The following is a 22,188-nucleotide window of genomic DNA, read 5'->3' on the forward strand; positions in this document are numbered from 1 at the left end:
TTATTTTATTGAACACATATATACTTACTGTGTTCCAGATACTTTTCTCAGCCTTTTGATAATTTGTTTAATGTTTGTACTTTGTGTACTATTTTGAGTTCTATAACATTGTTAGGCTTGATACTCTTTTTATGGGAACTGGGTTCAAATCATTCCAGTTGAAAATATAAATAATCCTCTGATTAGTTTTTTCCTACATCTTATGACAGGTATTTAATGAAAGGAAATATGAAAAGACCACATCACTATTCAAAATTAGTGAGATGGAGCCTCTCCCTCTAATTGTTAATGTTCATAGTTTTAAAATTCAGGATTTTGCTGCTTTTTAAAGTCAAATTGGTGAAGGGTTGAAATACATATTGGTAGTTACAAAATAGTCACAGGGAGTACAGCCTAGGGAGTATAATCAGTAGCATTTTAATGGCTATGTGTAGAGCCAGATGGGTGCTAGAGTAGCCAGGGGGAATATCTTTGTAAACTATGTAAATGCCTAACCAATGTACTGTAAACCTGAAACTAACACAAAATACAAATTTTAAAAAAGTCAAATCGGAAAACGAGTAACAGAATACGATTTTCTCAAATGATTTCTCTACCACTTTATTGCATTGTATTGCTAAATTTTATGCCTGTCATTTCTATCTAAAACTCATGGGGATAGATACTTTAATATTTTTGCATCCTCGGGATCCTCTATGTTTTTAAATGATGGACAAATGAAAGAATAAATGTGGAAGTGATTCAGAGCTTGGAGTGTGAGGTGAGATCCCTGTCCTAATTCCAACACACACATAAGATTATGAATTTAAAAGCATGAATTAAATATATATATATCATTTATGAATTAAAAAACTTTCGCTATCACTTCAATGGAGGGATGAGAGCAAGTTCACAGTTCTGGCATTTACACCTGGAGTTAGGCTTACACAGTGTAACAAGTACATTTATTTCATGTTGTAAATGGCTGAACTATGGCGAAGATGATTTACAAGGAGATCTCTGTACTTTTTGGCAGGAGGTTAGGAAACTACAGATGACACAAGTTTGGAGGGAGTTTTTCTGTTTTGTTTCCGTTTTGGTGAGTGGGAGAAGGGGACGCTGCAGCGCCAAAGGAAAGACTTCCTCCCGAGGTTGCGTGTCAGCCAGGGGGCAGTAGGGAGCGGGAAAAGCTTGACTGCAGCCCTCGCGTTCCCTTTCCTGTGACGCGGCCCTCTCTCCGCCTCACCAACCCTGCTTCCGGCCGGGCCAGCACCCGGAAGTGGGGGGAGTGAAAGAGGGAGGAGTAAAGGCGGTCCGCTCAGCGGCGGGGGTGGAGGAAGGGAAGCAGCAGAGGGAGGGATCGCCGCAGCCAATACCGCCACCACTACTACCACCGCTGCAGCCACAGCCACCGCATCCGCCGCTACTATGACTTCTTTCCTTGAGTGAGATTGGAGCCTACGCGCGTGGATTTGTCGCTGCCACGGGCTGCGTAGCTCCGGAGGTTTAACCATAGGACAGAAAAACCAGGTAGGTCCTATATCGGCTTCCGGGTCGTCCCTTTCTTCTGGAGGGGTGTTCTGTATTGTCAGGCTGTACTACTGAGTGTGGCAGGAAGGTCATTTTAACTTGGGGCAGTCTTCGAACTCTCACTTCTTCACAACTCCGGTATTTACCACTCTCTTGTTTTACCTCCCCTTACAGGGAATAGAGATGGGGAGATTAGGTCCTGACCTGTGTTACTTTCTTGTACCCTTTTGGGGTGTCTCGATCATCCATGGCCTATGTTATTATCTAATTTATTGAAGGTGCAAGAAGGTCTGTGCCCCGTATTGGAAGTCATATAGACTGATCACCATTATTAATGAAATAATATTAAAAAATTATCTTGTTTCTTGTCTCGTAGTGGGAGCATAAGCTAAACTGAAACGCTCTTGTTTCCATTTCATTTGGTTTATTCTGCCCATTTCCCAGTAAAGTTACTCACCATCTTTGTCGCAACCTGTGGCATCTTTGTCGCAACCTGTGGCATCTTTGTCGCAACCTGTGGCATCTTTGTCATTTTTTGTTGTGGACAGTGAGGCTGTTTTAAGCACTGACAACTCATCGTTTCACAAGTCAATATTTTTCAACATCTGATCTTTGTTTTAATTACAGCCTCCTGTTCTACAGTAGTATGGCTTTGTATTGAAACTTAATGTGTGCAGAACATTGAATTAGGCGACATCGAGGTTTTGGGGGAGATAGGAGTATAGACAAGAAATAGGCCAGAAAGAGTGCACTCCAGTGAGTTCAGTTCGGTGAGTTCAGTTCGGTTGGTTATAAAGACAATGGGTTCTAGCAGCCCCACTGATTGAATAACTCCACTGCTTATTTCATCCTTTTTAAAGGATATTTTGAACTCAGATTTTATTTTTTATCGTGCAAACTTTCTTGTGTCTACAGTCATGAGATGAGAGGGTTTTGTTTTTGTTTTTGTTTTTGTTTTGGACTGCAGGGTCTCATAATGTAGTGGGTCTCATAATGTAGTAGGAAAGACTGATACACCCTTTTAATCTCAGTAACATTATGTGTTAGAAACAGAAAGTGTTATGAGAGTGCAGGGAAGCAAGCATTTGAGTTAGGTCTTGAAAAATTGATAGATTTTAGCTTTGTAGGGGAGGGAAGACCAGGCAGAAAAAATTAATGCGAACAAAGGTTTGGGACTAGAAAGGTGCAGGGCATCCAACAACAAAGTGTACATCAACATTCCTATTTCTAACAGCCACATCTTCCAAGATTTTACTGGTTAAAAGAAAAAATATATATAGAATATGAAACTGATAAGCTTACAACCATGCCCAACTACCCTCCAGCCAATATAAAAACATAGAGAAGAAATATCTTGAAATGACAAAAACAATGTATGATATTTAATTCTGATGTAAACTCCTCTAAAAGAAAAAAAACGTAAAGCTTGCTATAGGTACTTCTCATTGAGTGTTGTGTCAAAATATAATCTGGAATCATTTTTTTTTAATTCCTGGGAATGAATAACAACATTGTTTAAAGCCAGAAGCTGTTCTAGGTTTTCTCCAAGGAATCTCTGCATTTCATTTTTTCCCTAACCTGATTTCTGTGCTGGTCTTCTTAACCCAATAGAAACTATTTTTTTTTCCTAATCATAGTCTTAGAAAGATCTTGATTTGTGGCCTGTTGGTAGGGTTAGACTAAACACTGATCCCTCTGGAGGATAGGTTAACAGCTCTGATTTCTAGTGCAGAAGGTTGTTTTTCTTTGAAAAATGCATACAGAAGCAGTAAAATTTGTTTGCTGAGACAGTATGGCAGGAAACATTATCACAAGACCTTTAGAATGTGTTTCATTAAATTGCAAGAGCAGGATATTTCTGGTTTCATAAATATGTCCCTAGTTTCTCTAGCACTTAGAAAATTTAAGTGATTTACTTATCTTTGTGGGTTCAGATTTGTGGGATGTTGGTAGATTACATTAGTTTTCACAGATACTTCTTTCCTTGAAGGAAATGACTATAAAATATCCCCATTTTGAGCCAGTTAGTTGGACTTTGTTCCTTGTTTTCTGCTTACATTTAAAATTACACAGCTATGGCTCAAGGATTTAATTTTTTAACGGATTTTTACTTTATTATTCTGTAGTGTAGAAGTCCAGCTTTCCAGACCTATAATTGGAAGTGCATTTTAACCATTTAACGATTGATATAAATGAGTTATTTCACATCTTAGGGGAATTGTTTTAGCCTGGCCATTTATCTTTGTTGACTTTGTAAAACTTAGTGTTTCGTTTTATGCTGTTGTAACTGATGCTGATCCTGCTTGTGCATTTCCCAACCAAAGTAGAGAGGGAGAGAATACTAATGGAATTACTTCCCTTCCCTAGTCCCACCTGAGAGTTTGAGAGCCCTGTATACTTCTTGGAATTGTGAAGAAACTGGTTTCTGCTCTCTTGAAGCTACTACCTGCAACTTGGAGGAGAACATTAAGGAGGCTTCTGTTAAGACCTAAAAAACTGTCAACAGAGATATAAGAAAAGAGAACAAATTCCACAGTGGAAAGCTGTCTAAGAAAAATTCTCTGGTCTATTTAGGATAAATTTGTAGCTGACCTCTACTGTCATGAGGATACTTAAGAGTTGATCCTTGAGCTAATGAAAGCTTATAGAAAGCTTGGTTTTTAAAGAGTTTCAAGTATAATCTCCTTCACTGATCCTTGCACTTGCAATGGTAGGAAAAAAGGAAAGTAATCTTAATTTTTTTGCCGATGATAAAATTATACACTCTAAGAATTCTAATTCAGTTATTAAATTAATTATTATTGATTTAATAGTGTTAAATTAATAATATAAAGTATCATAGTGATTATTAATATTAATGACATTATTAAAACACTAATATTAATATTAAATTAATTGTATAAAAGGAGTTTCATTTCAGCCAATAAATGCTCTCTTATTTTACTGTACCATTTCACTGTTAATTCTAAATATAACTTTTTAGTTCAGATTTATAGCCACAATAACTTGGTATTAATTTCTAATCACAATTGTAAGTCAATTTCTTGTGTCTTAGCAATCAGGTTGGTGTCATATGACCTCAGGTATTGTTCATCTAAAGCAGTGTTTTATCTTTCTCATTTTTTTCTAGCTAGAATTAATTTTAGTCATGTAAACCATTGTAGTCTTCAGATAGTTTTAAAATCTTAAATTCATTGTGTGATGAGGGATAAAGGAATAATTTATTTAGTATAGTGTGTTATTTGACCTTGAATGTCAGGGTATGATTTGGATTGCCTAAGAGTATTCACTGCATTATTACAAAAATAACACAAATTCCTGTTTCTTAACTTCAGGGCAAGTGGTAAGTCATGGGATCCTGAATCATTTACTATTTTTTTTGTTATTGTTGCATATAAATGAAAGAGACCAGAACCATCCTCTGTCTGGTGTGAAAAAAAAAAACTAGTACTTTGTCTATTATTTGCACTTTGGTAAGAGTTGATATATTCTTTCATAGGACCAAATTTTAGTCCTGGACCTAGCAAGTGGCTAAACTGAGATTTAAAACTTGTCAGTCTGGTTTTAGAACCTATGCCATTACTTAACAAAAAAGAACTGTATTTTTTAAAGAACATAGACATTTGAACAAAATTATATCCATTGGAATTAAGTTCCTTGCTTGTCCTAAAGAGAAAAATACTCATTTATCTTCTTTGAAAGTCTGAATGGGCAGATTGACTTGAGGATTAAAAAAGAATTGGTAGCTCAAATTTTTTAAGATAGTTTCAAACTAAATTCAAAAGCAAAGACACATTCTTTTGTTTTTAGTTAATTATTTATGTATATGCTAAAAGACTTATAAAATAGCATTAGTATTATTTTATTTGTATTCTCAGAGTTTTCCTGGAAGAGAAAAGAAATTGTCCATGTGTGTTTTATCATCTTTACAGTAAGCACATCTTTGAACTTGGCTAGACTTTGATATTTATAATAATATGTTTAGAACTTAAACTATACTAAGAGAACATGCAGTGGAAGTTGATAAGCATAAATTAGAACATTGCTGTTACATTTTCAAGACTAATAGATACTATTCAGTTGATATCTTCAAAGCATCTTAACTTCATTGTATTGTGATGTGCTGTTCTAGGGAAGCAGTGTAACATAGGATTAGGAGTAGAGTCTGTGCCGGATAGATTTAGTAGATAGTTTCAGAGCATTTCACCCCAAAGCAGGAAAATATACATTCTTTTCAATTGCACATGAAACATTTTCCAGGATAGACCATATGTTACGACACAAAACAAATATCAATAAATTTAAGAATATTGAAATCATGTCAACCATCTTCTCCGACTACAATGGTATGAAACTAGAAATCAACTACAAGAAAAAAAACTGGAAAATACACAAACACATGGAGGCTAAATAACATGCTGCTAAACAGTGAATGAGTTAACAATGAGATCGAAGAAGAAATCAAAAGATACTTAGAGACAAATGAAAATGAAAACACAACTCAAAATCTATGGGGCACAATGAAAGCTGTTCTAAGAGGGAAATTTATAGCAAGACAGGCCTACCTCAAGACACAAGAAAAAGCTCAAATAAACAATCTAAACTTATGCTTAAGAGAACTAGAAAAAGAACAGCAAACAAAGCCCAAAGTGAGTAGAAGGAAGGAAATAATAAAGATCAGAGTGGAAATAAACAAAATAGAGGCTAGAAAAACAATACAAAAGATCAATGAAACCAAGACCTGGTTCTTTGAAAGGATAAACAAAATTGATAAACCCTTAACCAGACTCATCAAGGAAAAAAGAATGAGGAAAAAAAGAACGAGGACTTAAATAGAAATGAAAGAGAAATACAAAGAATGAGAAAATACTACGAGCAATTAATTACATGCCAACAAACTGGATAATCTGGAAGAAAAGGATACATTCTTAGAAATATACAATCTCCCAAGACTAAGTCAAGAAGAAACAAAATCTGAACTGATCTATTACCACCAATGAAATTGAAGCAATAATCAAAAAACTCCTGAAACACAAAAATCCTAGACCAATTGGCTTCATAGACAAGTTTTACTAAACATTCAAAGAAGAATTAACCCCTGTTCTCAAACTACTTCAAAAAAATTCAAGCAGAGGGAAGGCTCCCTAATTTCTTTTATGAAGCCACCATTACCTTGATTCCAAAACCAGACAAAGACATTACAAAAAAAGAAAACTATAGACCAGTATCTCTTATGAACATTGATGGAAAAATCCTTAACAAATTATTAGCAAGCCTAATTCAGCAGTACATTAAAAATATCATACACCACGATCAAGTTGGATTTATTCCTGGGATGCAAGGTTGGTACAATATCCATAAATCGATTAATGTGATACACCACATTAACAACCTGAAATATAAAAATTATACGATCATATCAATAGATGCAGTAAAAGTGTTCGACAAAATCCAGCATTCATTTATGATAAAAAGTCTCAGCAAAATGGGAACAGAGGGAACATACCTCAATATAATAAAGGCTATATAGACAGACCTACAGTTAACGTCATACTCAATGGGTAAAGGCTAAAAGTGTTTTCCTTAAGATCAGGAACAAGACGACAAGGATGCTCACTTTTACTACTCCTGTTCAGCATTGTATTGGAAGTCCTAGCCATAGCAATCAGAGAAGAGAAATAAAGTGTATCTGAATTGGAAAGGAGGAAGTAAAACTCTTGTTATTTGCTGATGACATGATACTGTACTTAGAGAACCCGAAAGAGTCCACCAAAAACACTGTTAGGACTGATCAATGAATTCAGCAAAGTAGCAGGATACAAAATTAATATTCAGAAGTTGGTGGCATTTTTATACACCAATGATGAACTTTCAGAAAGAGGAATTAAGAAAACCATCCAATTTACAATTGCATCAAAAACAGTAAAGTATCTGGGAATCAAATTAACCAAGGAGATAAAAGACCTGTTCTCAGAAAATTGTAAGTCATCAAAAAAAGACATTGAAGAAGATAAATGAAAGCATATACCATGCTCATGGACAGGAAGAATCAACATCATTAAAATGGCCATACTGCCCAAAGCAATCTATAGGGTCATTGCAATCCATATCAAAATGCCAATGACATTTCACAGAGAGCTAGAACAGATAATCCTAAAATTTACATTGAACCATAAAAGACCCCAAATAGCCATGGCAATCTTGATAAAGAAGATCAAAGTTGGAGGTATCACACTACCTGATGTCAAACCATACAACAAGGCTACAGTAATCAAAACAGCATGGTACTGGCATAAAAAGATACATTGATCAATGGAACAGAATAGAGAGCACAGAAATAAATCCACACCTATACGCTCACTTAATATTACAAGGGAGGTAAGAATACACAATGGGGTAAAGACAGTCTCTTTAATAAATGGTGTTGGGAAAATTGGACAGATATATGCAAAAAACTGAAACTGGACCACCTTCTTACACCATATACAAAAGTGGACTCAAAATGAATTAAAGACTTAAATGTGAGACCTGAAACCATAAAACATCTAGAAGAAAACATAGGCAGTTAACTCTCTCTGATATCTCGATTATAGTTTCTTTTAGGACATAGCTCCCTGGGCAACGGAAACAAAAGAAAAAATAAGTGGACTACATCAAACTAAAAAGCTTTTGTACAGCCAAAGGAACCATTGACAAAACAAAAAGACAACCAACTGAATGGGAGAAGCTATTTGCTTGTGATACCTCTGATAAGGGGTTAATATCCAACATTTATAAAGAACTCATACAACTCAACAACAAAAAAAATTTAAAAATGAGCAGAAGACCTGAACAGATACTTCTCCAAAGAGGAAATACAAATGGTCAACAGACATATGAAAAGATGCTCAAGGTTACTAATCATCAGAGAAATGCACATTGAAACACAATGAGCTATCACCTCACACCTGTCAGAATGGCTATCATCAATAAATCAAAGAACAACAAATGTTGGTGAGGATGCAGAGAAAAGAGAACCCTCATATATTGTTGGTAGAATTGCAAATTGTACAGTGTCTATGGAAAACAGTCTGGAGGCTCCTCAAAAAATTAAAAAGGGTATACCTTTTGACCCAGCAATTGCACTTCTGGGTATTTATCCAAGGAAAACTGAAACAATAACTCATTAAGATCTCTATTTCCCTATGTTCATGGCAGCACAATTCGCAGTAGCCAGGATATGGAAGCAACCTAAATGCCCATCAATGGATGATTGGATAAAGAAGTCATGAGTCATACATACAATGAAATATTACTCAGCCATTAATAAAATGAAATCCTACCATTTGCAATGACAAGGATGGACCTAGAGGTTATTATTCTGAGTGAAATATGTCAGACAGAGGAAGGTAAATACCATATGATTTCACTTATATGTGGAATCTAAGGAACAAAAAGAACAAGTTTATCAAAAAGAGACTCACAAATATAGAGGGCAATCTGATAATGGCCAGAGAGGAGAGGGGTTGGGGAACTTTCTCCCCAGGGGAGAAAGCACTGAGGGGTTAAAGAAATAGAAATTAGTAGTTGATAGATGGTCACGGGGATAGGGAGCATGGCACAGGGAATGTAGTCTGCAGTAATGTAATGGCGATGTGTAAAGCAAGAGGAGAGAAAGAGTAATGAGAGGAATCATTTCATAAACTATATAAATGTCTAAGTACTGTGTACTTGAACCTAATAATAAAATAGAATTAAAATTAAAGTAAAAAAGAGTGGAGTCTCTGGCACCAGACTGCCTGGGTTGGAATCTCACCCAGTTCCTCTGCTTATGACCGGGATGACTCTAGGCAGATTTTTTTCCCCCCTGTCTTTAATTCTCCCTCACCCCCACTTCTACCCCTGAGCCATGGATGTTGCCATTTACCCTTAGAACTGGATCTCCGAAGGCGGGGCGTCCATTCCCACATGCCCGTGGCATTCACCTGGCACCTGGCGCACCTGGGGCCTGGCGCACCCAGGGAGTCTAGGCAGTTTTCTTACTTCTGGTGCCTTAGTTACTTCCAATTTCTAAAATGGGAGCAATAATAGTACCTACCTCATAGGATTGTCAATGAGTTAATACATGTAAATCACTAAAAGCAGTGCCTGGCCGGTCGTAAACACACAATTTAGTTACTATTATTCTTTTAAACTATTATTTACTGTAAAAGTAGTTTGTTTTAACAACTGGTATAAAAATTTTTAAATTATAGCTTTGCTGTACTATAAACTTAGTAGAATACAGGAGCAATATATTAATTAATCAGTACCTGCAAGCAATATTTAATTTCTATATTACACCATAGAAAATGGAAAACTCAGATTGAGAAGGCACAGTAGCCTATAGTACACCTACAGTATGCTAACATGGTATCTCAAAACTCGTTATGATAGCCATCAAGTCATATCACCCTGATATACTCATTCCACTTCTCTACCAGTCTGGGTGTGTAATTTTTGAACCACAGACCCTGGGCCATTGAGATTTTCTAGATTATTTTTCTCATTACTAAATGCTGAACCATACTTCTACTAAATGATTTTTTTATTCCCTTCTTTTGTTTTAGTAAATCTAAATATATCTATAGCAAGAAATTGAGTTAGTGATTTTATTTTTTTTCCTTTTTTTAAAAAATTAAGTTCATTGGGGTAACATTAGTTAATACAATTACATGATTTTCAGGTGTACATTATCATTTGACATCTATATATTCTGTTGTGTGTTTACCACCCAAAGTTCAGTTTCCTTCAGCTACTATATATTTGATCCCCTTTACCCACTTTACCCTCCCCCCAAACCCTATATTTGACCCAGAATGATTTCTAAAATATAAAATCTAGGCAATGGAAAAGGCTTCATTCATGTCTAACTGACTCTACAAAATATTTACATTCTTACCAAGTTATGTAAATTAAATTTTATAATAAATTATATCAGCATTCCAATTAATAAATGTTTATTGTCTGCTTGTTGTAGATTTAGTATTTATGTAGGCCCTGTGTGATTTACAAAGACTCATAAGGCATATGCTCCAATGTCAAGCCAGATAAAGAAGTCTAATGCCAAATAATTACAGAGAAATTAGGTACTAAACTATGATGTTTATTCTAAGGATATTCAGAATTCAAAAAGATAGTAGGTGTTAGTATTTGACATGTTTTACAGAGGAGGTAGGAATTGGGTTCATTTACTCACTCAACAGTTGTTTGAGAGTGGCTACCATGTACAAATTACGGGGGATGTCATAGTGAACACAACAGGTATGGTCTTGCTTTTTTGGAGTTTAAAAATGAATGATGTGATGTGATTTAAATATGTGGAAGAGAGCATTCTCAGTGAGGGTATCAGTTTAAAATCAGAAAGAAATGGCAAGAATGGACTGTATGACAATGAGTGCAATAGCCTGATTGTAGTAGAGATTTTATGTTGGGGAGAAGTATTAAAAGTGATAGATGTGAGCCATCTTTTGAATGCTTCGAACACCTATTTAAGTCTGTGAGAAGTGAGGTGAACCAGTCTCGTGGGACTGAGTCCTTAATCTCTTGGTAGGTAGTGTCAAAATTGAGTTAAATTGTAGGACACTCAGCTGGTCACAGAGAATTGCTTGATGGGTGAAAATCCCCCAGATATGGGGTCAGAAAAGTTTTAAGTATGGTATTAGTATGAGAGTAAAGGAGAAGCACAGGAGGGAAGACTGGATTTTTCCAATACAGTTATCTTTTGAATGCTTTGAATAGCTATTTAATCTGTGCTAAATTCCTTTGGATACCCTATTTTGGAGAGGGTTAGGAGCATGGGCTTTGGAGTCTTACTGTCTCAATTTGATTCCATCTCCACTCTGATTTGTTTCCTGAATTTAGAATTTTGTATTAAGTTTTTTTTAGTGACACAACTATGTAGGCAATAAATGATATTCGCATGGAGCAGCTGGGGTCAGTAACCCTGGTAGTACCAGGTAACACTGGAGACCTATGAAGTGCCAGTAGGAATTCCAAGTAGAAGGAGGTTAGGCAAGGAAAGAAATACATTCTGTGATGGTTGGTAGAATGCCATCAGAAATGTCTTTAAGCAAAACAGAGTACATTTGTCTAACCTTTGTTTGCACTTTTGTTTTTGTAAGAATAGTGTGTTTCCTTTGTACAAAGATGAGGAAGAAAAACTTAACTGTAGATATTTGATTTGGCCATTTGTACACTGCCAGTGGTCATCGTTTTAGGTTCTGTTCTACGTTTGAAGCATCTGGTCAGTTTTAGATTATCTTCTATATTGGAAGCATCTGGCTAGACCATTTGTGTCCTAGTTTTGTGTGATATCTAAACACAATTTGGTCAGCAGCTTATGTAGTAAATTTTGTTTGTAATCTCTGTTAGTGTTCTCTCAACTTGGCTTAGGGCATGAGTGGATTGCCAAATGAATACCTGTTATGACCTGCATAATTCATAATTCTCTCTTGTTACCTTTGGACTTAATGTAAGTATGATCATACTCTAAGAAGGTTTAACAGTATTATCCTTGCACTTTCTCTACTTTTTTTTCCCCACCAGACAAGTAGAAATAATCACACAAGGCCATCTTTGTCTCTTCCCAATCCTTTTTATGGTGATCTCCAACCTTATATGGAGGAGCTTCTTTGTTTATATATATATATATATATATATATATATATATATATATATACACACACACACACACACACACACACACACACACGTATATATGTATATATACATATATACATATATACATGTGTATACACGTATATACATACATATATATACATATATACACACACACACATATCTGTACACATGTATATATATATGTATATATATACATATATATGTATATTTTATTTTTCAGTTACAATTGGCATACAATACTGGAGAAGCTTCTTTTAATCTGAGTTGGAATCAGGGCAGATACAGACATTGTAGTCCCTGAGAAGTAGTTGCTGTCTGTACTGTTCTCCCCTTCACTCTAGGAATGTTAGTTAAGACCCGTGGCAGAAAGGGGGTGTAGCAGAGAGGAGAAGACATTACTGGGAACCAGTTCAGAGCTCCCGAGGTGATGTTTCTAGATCTACCAGTATATCTTGATTTTCAAGTTGGAGACTCCCACTTTATTTCATCCAAGGCTGTTGTCTTACACAACTCAGGGGGCAATAGTCACATTATTAGTCTGTAAAAGTTAAGACATGAAGTTATGCAATATGGCTTCCCTGAAACCTTCCCAAACTACTTCTATTTTTAGCCCCAATTTTCCACTTAATACCTGCTGCGTATAGCAGTGTGGTAGCCCCAAGTTCATCACTTGAATCTCACTTCCCACCTCAAAGCTCTCCTGTAATCCAACAGAAGAAATTACAATCTTTGAGGATTTTAAGGAGTAACATCTATTTTCTTACTCTTAAGTATAATCATCGGTAAAATGATGATGATACCTGCCCTGTCTAACTCATAGGTTGCGATGAGTATCGAGTGAAATAATGTATGTGAAAGCACTTTGTAAATTATAGAGTACTATGTAAATGTATGATAATATTCTTTCTTGATGTGTTGTAATGGAAAAAGTACTGAATTTGAATCAGGAGCCTTGCATTTTAGTCTAATTCTACTATTAACTGTGACTTTGGACAAATCACTTTGTGTTTTGGGGCCTTTGTTTCCTTATCTATAAAAGGAAACTAATAATGCCACTCCTCTCTACCCAGAAACCCAAGAGTTTTTTTCCTCACCTTGCATTCAATCACTCACCAAATCTGTTTAGTTCTTGATATTTCTCAAATGTCTTCCCTCCTTTCTATCTCCATTCAGTCCCTAATCATTTCTCTTCTGGGCAGTGCCTTTTTTTTTAATTGTGGTTATACACACACACACACACACACACACCACACACACACACATATTTTTTTACCAGTTTAACCATTTTAAGTGTACAATTCAGTGACATTAAGTACATTCACAATTTCCAGAACTTTTTCATCATCCCAAGCAGAAACTCTGTAACCATTAAACAGTAGCTTCTCATTCTCCCTTCTCCTACCCCTGGTGACCTCTATTCTCTATGACTTTACCTCTTCTAGGTACTTCTTATAATTGGAATCATGCAATATTTCTCCTTTTGTATCTGGCAATTTCACCTCATTATAGCATAATGTCTTTAGGGTTCATCCATGATGAAGTATATGAGAATTTCATTACTTTTTATGGCTGAATAATGTTCAATTATTGGACAATAGACTTTTAGCTGGTCTTTTTGAATCTGGTCTTGCCCCTTTCAAATTTAACTTCGTGAAATGGCCTTACTTACCTTTCTAACCTCATTGTATTTTCCACTCATGCTGTATTCCCAGTCATACCAAAAGCACTCCTTTAAATGTGCCACACTGTTTGATACCTCTATAACTTCATGACCCATTTGTTTGGAATTTCTGTTTCTTCTGGAGAACTACACAACCTTCATGACCCAGTTTACCTAACAATAGTAGATTGGTTAAATTATGGTGTAGTCATGTAATGGACTTATATAGCCTTTTTAAATTACAGCATTTATATTAGTGGTTAAAAGCACAGATTCTAGAGTGGACTTAAGTGACTTAATATCTATTATGTCACTTACTAGCTGTGTGACCTTGGGAAATTTCCTTACCCTCTCTGTATCAATTTCATCATCTGTAAAATGGTTATGAAAGTTAAAATAGCAAAAAGTATTAGGTATTATTATATGTTACTATTTACTGACATAGAAGAATGTTCAGTATAGGGCTGAATAAAAAGTGAGCTATGAAACAATATCATTCCATTTTATTAAAAATTTTTATACACCATACACAATAACCTCTTAAACTTACACATACACACAGACATACATACACACACACACACACACACACACAAATACACACAAATATATATACCCCTACCTCAAAATTTTAACATCGGTTATCTCTTGGTGGTGGACATACTTGTTGTTTATTTTTATATGTGCTTATCTGTATTTTCTTCTTTTCTCCAGTTGATTTTTTTCTTTCATTTTAAAGGAAAAAAAAGACATGAAGTATCTCTTCTGTGAATTCTTGGCTGAATTCCCTTCATTTTTTAGTTCACCATAGTTTACCATGCATCCCTGAGCCCCTTGGAAGCAGAGCCTATGCCATATTAATTCACCTTTGTATCCCCAAGCAGGGTCTAGCACAGAACATAAAAGATAATAGGTACTTAGCCATATTAATAAGATGAAGAGGAGGTGGAATTATGTGCCAAGCACTTTACATATGATATCTCATGTATTCCTTTTAGCAGGCTCATGAATATTTTTCAGATGAGGAAACTGAGCATCAGAGTAATCAGACAATTTGCTGAAAGTCACACAGCTAGTAAGTGACAAAATTTGAATTCAAGTCTAACTTTGTCGGATGCCAAAAATGTTCTCTTTAATTAATGAATTGCCTAATGAGTATACCTGCTGTCTCCAATGAAATAATTTATGGAAGACTCCTTTGTAAACAGAAATGTGCTCTATGAATATAGGATATGTTACTGTTATTTCTTTGCTATATTCCTACCCACACCCTTGATTCTGATTGGGCAAACCTGCTTTTCTGCTCCCGTGCAGAACATTTTCTCTGTCTCAACTGGAATTTTAGTTCTTTTTATATTGCCCAGGTTCTACCCGCTCTTTAGGAACTTGGCTCATTCTTATGATATGAAGCTTTTCAGATTAAACCAGCCATTTCCATCAAACTCAGTATTATGTACACATGTTGAGGAGACTGATTTGCAAGTATCTGGCTAGGTATAATTTGTTTCACACAAAATTATGGCAATATTACCTTTGAACATAGATACTTACACTTTTCCTAATTTCACCTATTTACCTTTCTCTGTGCTATATCCCACTTTAACTCTGTACATAGTCATACCTGTTTCAAAAGGGAGTGTTGTCAGAATTAGTTTTTTGCTGGAAGATGTTAATGAGTTTAGTCTGTCTTGTTTGTGTGTGTGTGTGCGTGCATGCGTGTGGGTGTGTGTTCATGTGTATTCAAAAGTAGAGAAAAAAAGGTGTCTAAGGCAAGAGAAGAGGCACTTGAATAATTGATTTCAAAGACCCAACAGCGTATACTAAACCAAAATTTAAAATATAGCTTAACTCCGCACAGGTTTTTCAGAATTAAAAAGACGAACCCCTTTTAAAGTAAACTGATGGAAGGGAAACATCCACTTTGAAAATTGCACGTATCAAATGGGAGGAAAAACACATTTTTCACTCTACCAGAACCAATTTTTTAACTATTTCAGCCTATTTTAGAATCTTAGTTCTGTGAGATGACAAAGTTCGCCTTATTGCTTCCTAAGAAAGTATAGAGCCACAGAACTGAGGAATGAATTCTGAAAAAAAAAAATCTTCCTGCAAATCATAATGACTTTTCATTTTAAATTCCAATAGTAGTAAACATTATTGATAGCTCTTTGTCTTAATTTCTGTTCAACAAATGAGCACTGAATTTAAATTAATATTTTCCCCAGCAGTTCAAGATTTGATATAGCCATCAGTATTATGGCTTCTGCTTGCTTGTGATAACAAAGCACTTGAAACTTACCAGTTTAAAAATGCAGAATGATGTAGGCCTTCTCTGAATTCATTCTGTTTCATCCGTAGAAAAGGACCTGACTAAACAGTTGTCCTTGACAATTTTGAATTGCTAGTTCCTTTTAAATGAGCTCCCACACACTTCTAGTACATAATTTTTCATCCTTATCTGTCCTGATAGTGATTCAACTTTGAACGGGAGAGAATGGTATCAGATTTTTACCTTTATTAACCAAAGTCTATAAAACAGGACATTGAAGGAATTGAGGGGTTGGGTGTGGATGGGAGTATGGATCTGGACTATATTTATGGAATGTTTGCTTATTTCATTCTGAAATTTGCTTTTTGGACCTTGGTTTGATTAAAAAGAAAATTAATGAAAAATACAGATGTCAGGAAAAGTCAAAGTAGTCTGAAAAATAGATGTATATTAAGTTAAGTTTTAGGTTTCAGTCATACCATGTGAATATTTCAACTATAAAAATTAAGATGAAATAGTTTGTCTAATGTGTTAACTGCTTTTTTAAAATACTGGCAAGATTCATTATATTCTTACCTGATAGGGGCGATACCTTTGCATAATCAGCAAGATGAGTCACCAAGATATTTCCTCCAACACAAGTCACATGGTAGTGTGATAGGGTTGGTGGTATAAATCTACCTGATACCTTTTGGTTTGACTGATTAAATAGTGTCAATGAATCAAAAATTATAGACTTCATCACTGTAGGAGGTACTTGATCCCTTGAATCATTAGCTATACCCCTAGCACTCCATGATTTTCTCAATGCAGTCGTTAATTAAGAGAAAGGATAATCCAGAAAAGATAGCTCAGCAAACCTTTATCAATACTCAATACCTTTGTCCTCCTGATAGGAGGGTCTGTAATATCCAGGCTTTCAAACACATCATACATATTTTCATTATACCACTTATCAATGGAGGCTGCACTTGGAAACCTACTCCTTTGGACATTTGTAATATTCTGTTCATAAAGTGTCTCTGTGGTTTCAACTCTAGATCCCTTTTTGCCTTTATTTTATCTCTAGACTCTTTTGTCTCAAAATTTTATGGTGTTGGAGAACCAAGAAAAGCCTTGACTCACTCTATACATTTGTAGAAAATAATAGGGGTCTTTTTTCCATCTCCATAAAGTGATCTCAACAAATGCCTCTAGAGTTACAGATATACAATCTAGACTGTTTGGAGTTTAATAGGCTCGTCAATATTGAGTAGAGAAGTTTTAGGTGAACTCCTGGGAACCCCATGAAATTGAGCTTACAGTGTGGCCCATGGTCTTTTGTGATCTGTAGTACCTTTTATTGAGCATCATTGAAGAATGTGGTATTTTGCAGAAGTACATTTTGCAAATAACTGATATCTTCTCTTTCAATTTTAGTCATTCAGAGATCTTAAAGGTAACCTGGAACAATCTTATCGAATGCATGAATCCTCTGAAAGTATCCTTGAAATACACTTACTTTTTCTAAAATAAAAATACTTTTTCTTATTAGAAAATTAGTAAATGGTCAATGTAAAAACAAAATCCAGGCAATATTTAGATATCTCTCCTTACTGGGCTTTGTTTCATCTTTGTAATATTTATCACTACTTGAATTTATACATTTATTTGTTTGTTTATTTTCTATCTCTCTCATGAGAATGTAAGCCCTGTGAGAGTAGGGACTGTGTCTACATTCTTCACTGCTGTATTGCCAACAGCTGAAATAGTACTTGAAACATAGTAGGACTTTAACAAATATTTGTAAAAATTATCCTAAATGCTACCATCCAGGGATTAGCTACTGTTAAGATTATGGTATAAATTTTTCCAAAAATTTTTCTCTTATAAATACATTGTGTATAATGTATGATATATAAAATGTTTTTATAAAAACAGGATTATAGTCAACAGTTAGGCTTTCTAGCTTCTCTCTCCCCCCCCCTTTTTACTTAACTCATCATTGACATTTTTTGGTGTCATTAAGTATACAACTATTTGTTTTTAATATATGATAATTTATTCGGCCAATTCTATATTGATGTTTAGGTTGGTTCTAGTTTTTTAGTCATATAAACAATGTTGTGATAAGTATCCTTAGCCATTTATCTTAGCATAGTTGTTGGTGCTTTTCCCCTGTTCGGATATATTCTTAGAAGTGAAATTTCTGAGTTAAAGGGCATACATGTTTTAGGCTTATGATAAATATTGCCAAATTGTGTTTTAGAAACCCTGTAGGGTTGGTTTCAGTTTATACTCCTTATTAGCACTGGATCAGAATTCATTCATGCAAAACTATATTTTTATTAATGACATTTTAGAAAAGATCTGGTAAAATGCATCATTCCATTCAGTACTTTATTGCTTTCCTAAGCAGAATACCAGTACCTGATTTGATTATAACTCATATGAAAGACCTGCCTGTCCTAGAATTGAGGACAGGGAACACTTACCTCTACCACTGCCTCCATGGGGCAGGGAAGTCTTTTCCAGAGCTGGGAATGTGAACAGAAGATATGTGTCCCTTGGCATCTTGATTTCCTATTCCAAATTCACTCTACATTTCCCCGTAAGAGATGGTGCTAAAGTACTATTAATATATCGTCAAGCTGCATTATTGTCTAAATAAACTTCTGAAGGCCAGTCTGTGAACCCAGCCATCATGTATAATGTTCTTTCTATGAGAAAACATGTTTCATCTTCAAAATCTACCAGGAAACAGCTGTTCAAGGAACCCATTTTTATTTTTATTTTTTAATTTTTTGTCTTTACTGAAATATAATAGACAATTAGTTGCTTGTATTTACATCGTACAATTCAATGAGTTTTTTTTCAATTATAGATGGCATACAATAATATACTAGTTTCAGCTGTATAGCTTAGTGATCAGAGATCCACTCCACGTAGCTTGCAAAGTGATCACCCCTTTTCCCCCTTACATATTTATGACAACATTATTCACTATCTTCCCCATGGTACAGTCTACATCTCCATGTTTGTTGGGCAGCTATCCATTTGTACCTCTTAATCCCTTTGCCTTTTTTGTCCCCCTAATCTCCTTCCCATCTAGTATCCCTCTAAATATTCTCTGTATTTATGAGTTTATTTCCACTTTTTTTGTTGTTGTTGTTGATTTTCTTTAGATTCCACATGTACGTGAAATCATTTCTTATTAAGTCTATTACTGAGTATTTAAAGTAATTTTTTTCAGAGAGTTGTGGAGGTGCTATATGAATGGGCCTTTTTACCATTATGTTTTCTAGATGATGATTGTTAATGTTTAAGCAATTGATTTTCATATATTTAACTGCCAACCTTATTAAACTCTCTAATACCTCTATAGTAATTCAACCTTAATAAACTCTGTTCTTAGAGTAGATATTTAAGAAAAACAAGTATATCATTTAATACACATAAATTTTCTGTAAATTATGTAAATTAATAAAAACATCTGCTTAATTTACTTGCTTTTTTCATTAGATCCATATAACAACCCTATGAATGTAGGTAAAGTAGCTATTCATTCCCATGTTATTTAGGACTATGTCAAAGTACTGTTTCTATCTTTCCTGCATTAGACTCCTCAGATGTATTTGTTAAAAATGCAGATTTCTGGACATCACTTTTCTCCTAATTAATCTCTTTGGGTGTAGGGCCTGGGAATCTGGAGTTTTAAAATTCTTCCCTAGATAATTCTTAAGTACATTGACATTTGGAAACCATTGGAGTGAAAACTGAGGCCCTGAGAGCAATTAACTTTTCCAAATTCATATAGGCGATTCATTCTTGACCCCAGGTTTCCTGACTCCAGGTCTAGTGCTCACCACAGATCTGTCTCTTATGTTTCTCTCCGTATGATTCCTAAAATAATAATAACATTTTCATTTCTATCTCTAGAATATAATTCAGGAATAAATTCTTCTCACTTTTTTTCTGGTTGCCTTTGAGTTGATAGAAGAACTAACATCACATGCTACATAATCTCAGTAAAATATCTTTATGTTACACACCTTAAAGGTTACATGAATAAATTACTATGTTACTTGGACTAAAGTAACAATGTATGAATTGATCATCTTTCCAGGTGATATAAAGAAGTCTCAGCTGGTAGACTTCAGCGTGTATTAGCCCAAGTGTCTCTTTCTTAAGCTGCTCTCTCACCTGTTGTCTACCTAAACAGGCCACTGCTCAAGTCTTCCAGTGGAAGGACTTAGCTTTGTGGACAGTCATGTCATTCCTGATAGTGGGCCAATTATTTTTTACTTCATAAATCTTTTTTCACCTTTATTTTAGATGACTGATTTATCTCACTACTGTTTAATATCAACTTACCATGAGAACTCTTTATTTATTTTATGTTTATATGCCAGAGTCCCTGTAGGTATATGCACAAAATCGACCAGAATTACAAAATAAAATCATAGAGCTAAATGGTAGCACAAATGTAATTTGCCACATTATTTCAGTAGGTCAACGCCGAAATGATAAGTTATCAGTCACAAGGATATGTTATTTTCAGTGCAACTTCAAAAACTGGGAAGATTTTTTGTCCAGTGGTTATGGCACAACACTGCCTTCATATGAGAGATTTATTTGCTGATCTTTATTAAGACCAGTATTCATATTCTATATTGTTATATTTTAAGGCTACCATTTATATTTTTTCAAAAGTACAGATATAGATTTAATTCTGACTTTTACTGTTCATCAAAAGGTATAATTTAAAATAAATTTATTGGTATAGTAAAATAGACTGGAGTTACAAGTGTTTTTCTTTTAGTTTTATGAGATATAATTGACATATAGCACTGTATAAGTTTAAGGTATACAGTATAATGACTTGACTTACATATATTGTGAAATGATTACCACACTGTTTAGTTAACATCTATCACTATATATGTGTGTATATATATATACACACACACATACAAAAAATATATATCTATACAAAAAACATACATATACACATGTATGTGTGTATACACACACACACACAGTTTTCCTTGTGATAAAAACTTTAAGGATTTACTTACTATCTTAGCAACTTTCAAATATAACACACAGCAGTGTTAACTATTGTCATCATGTTGTAAATTATATCCCCAGTAGTTATTTATCTTATAGGTAGAAGTTTGTACTTTTTGAACATCTTCATCCAATTCCTCCATCTTCCCCAACACTCTTCCTCTGGTAACCACAACTCTGATCTTTTTTTCTATGAGTTTTATTTTAAAAAATGCGTATACAATTTTTGTCTTTTTCTGTCTAACATTTCATTTAGCATAATACCCTCAATATTCATCCACTGTTGTCACAAATGGCAGAATTTACTTCCTTTTTATGGCTGAATAGTATTACATCATGTATGTATAAATATCTAAATACGTATTATATATATATATATATTTTTTTCCCCCATTTATCTGTTGATGGGCACTTAGGTTGTTTCTGTGTCTTGGCTATTGTAACTAATGCTGCAGTGAACATGGTAGTGCAGATATCTCTTCAACACAGTTATTTCATTTTCTTTGGTTACATACCCAGAAGTTGATTTGCTAGATCATATGGTAGTTCTAATTTTATCTTTTTGGGAAACCTCCATGCTATTTCCAGAGTTACTTCCTAGTTTACATTTCCACCAGTAGTGCACAAGGGTTCCTTTTCTTTCACATCTTCATCAGCACATTTATTATCTTGTCTTTTTGATATGGGTTACAGTCTTTTAACCTCAATATCTGTTGACGGATAGTTCTAACCCATAAGATCATTATATATGTTCATATATGTTAAAACTTGTTTCCATTAGATTTTCCACTTAAATCATAGACATATTTGTCAAAAAAGATGAGGTAATCAAACTTATATTTGCCCGTATTGATAAGAAAATACTTTTAATTTGTAGATCCCTTGAAGACATGGCCTGTTTCTTCCCACATCCTCCAATTTAACACTTGTATAGAGTAAAAAGTAAATGCTGACTGAATCAGCTTTATTATAAAAGCATAAATATTAGCTATTAAATTTGTCAGCATCCAGGAGCCTTCAAAATGGTTGTCATTTAGAG

At 34.7% G+C, this 22,188-nt stretch overlaps 1 protein-coding gene across 2 annotated transcripts in view; it reads left to right on the forward strand.

Moving 5' to 3' along the window:
• Nucleotides 1-1,308: 1,308 nt before the first annotated feature.
• The window catches only part of ATP7A (ATPase copper transporting alpha), a 107,228-nt gene continuing 86,348 nt past the window's right edge, over nt 1,309-22,188 (forward strand). For both annotated transcript variants that reach the window (XM_016132642.2, XM_016132643.2), the window contains exon 1: nt 1,309-1,509. The gene's annotated coding sequence lies outside the window, so the exon portion shown is untranslated. The remainder of the gene's footprint in view (nt 1,510-22,188) is intronic.

The sequence above is a fragment of the Rousettus aegyptiacus genome, unplaced genomic scaffold, assembly GCF_014176215.1.
Source record: "Rousettus aegyptiacus isolate mRouAeg1 unplaced genomic scaffold, mRouAeg1.p scaffold_m13_p_9, whole genome shotgun sequence".
In the NCBI taxonomy this organism is placed as follows: Eukaryota; Metazoa; Chordata; class Mammalia; order Chiroptera; family Pteropodidae; genus Rousettus; species Rousettus aegyptiacus.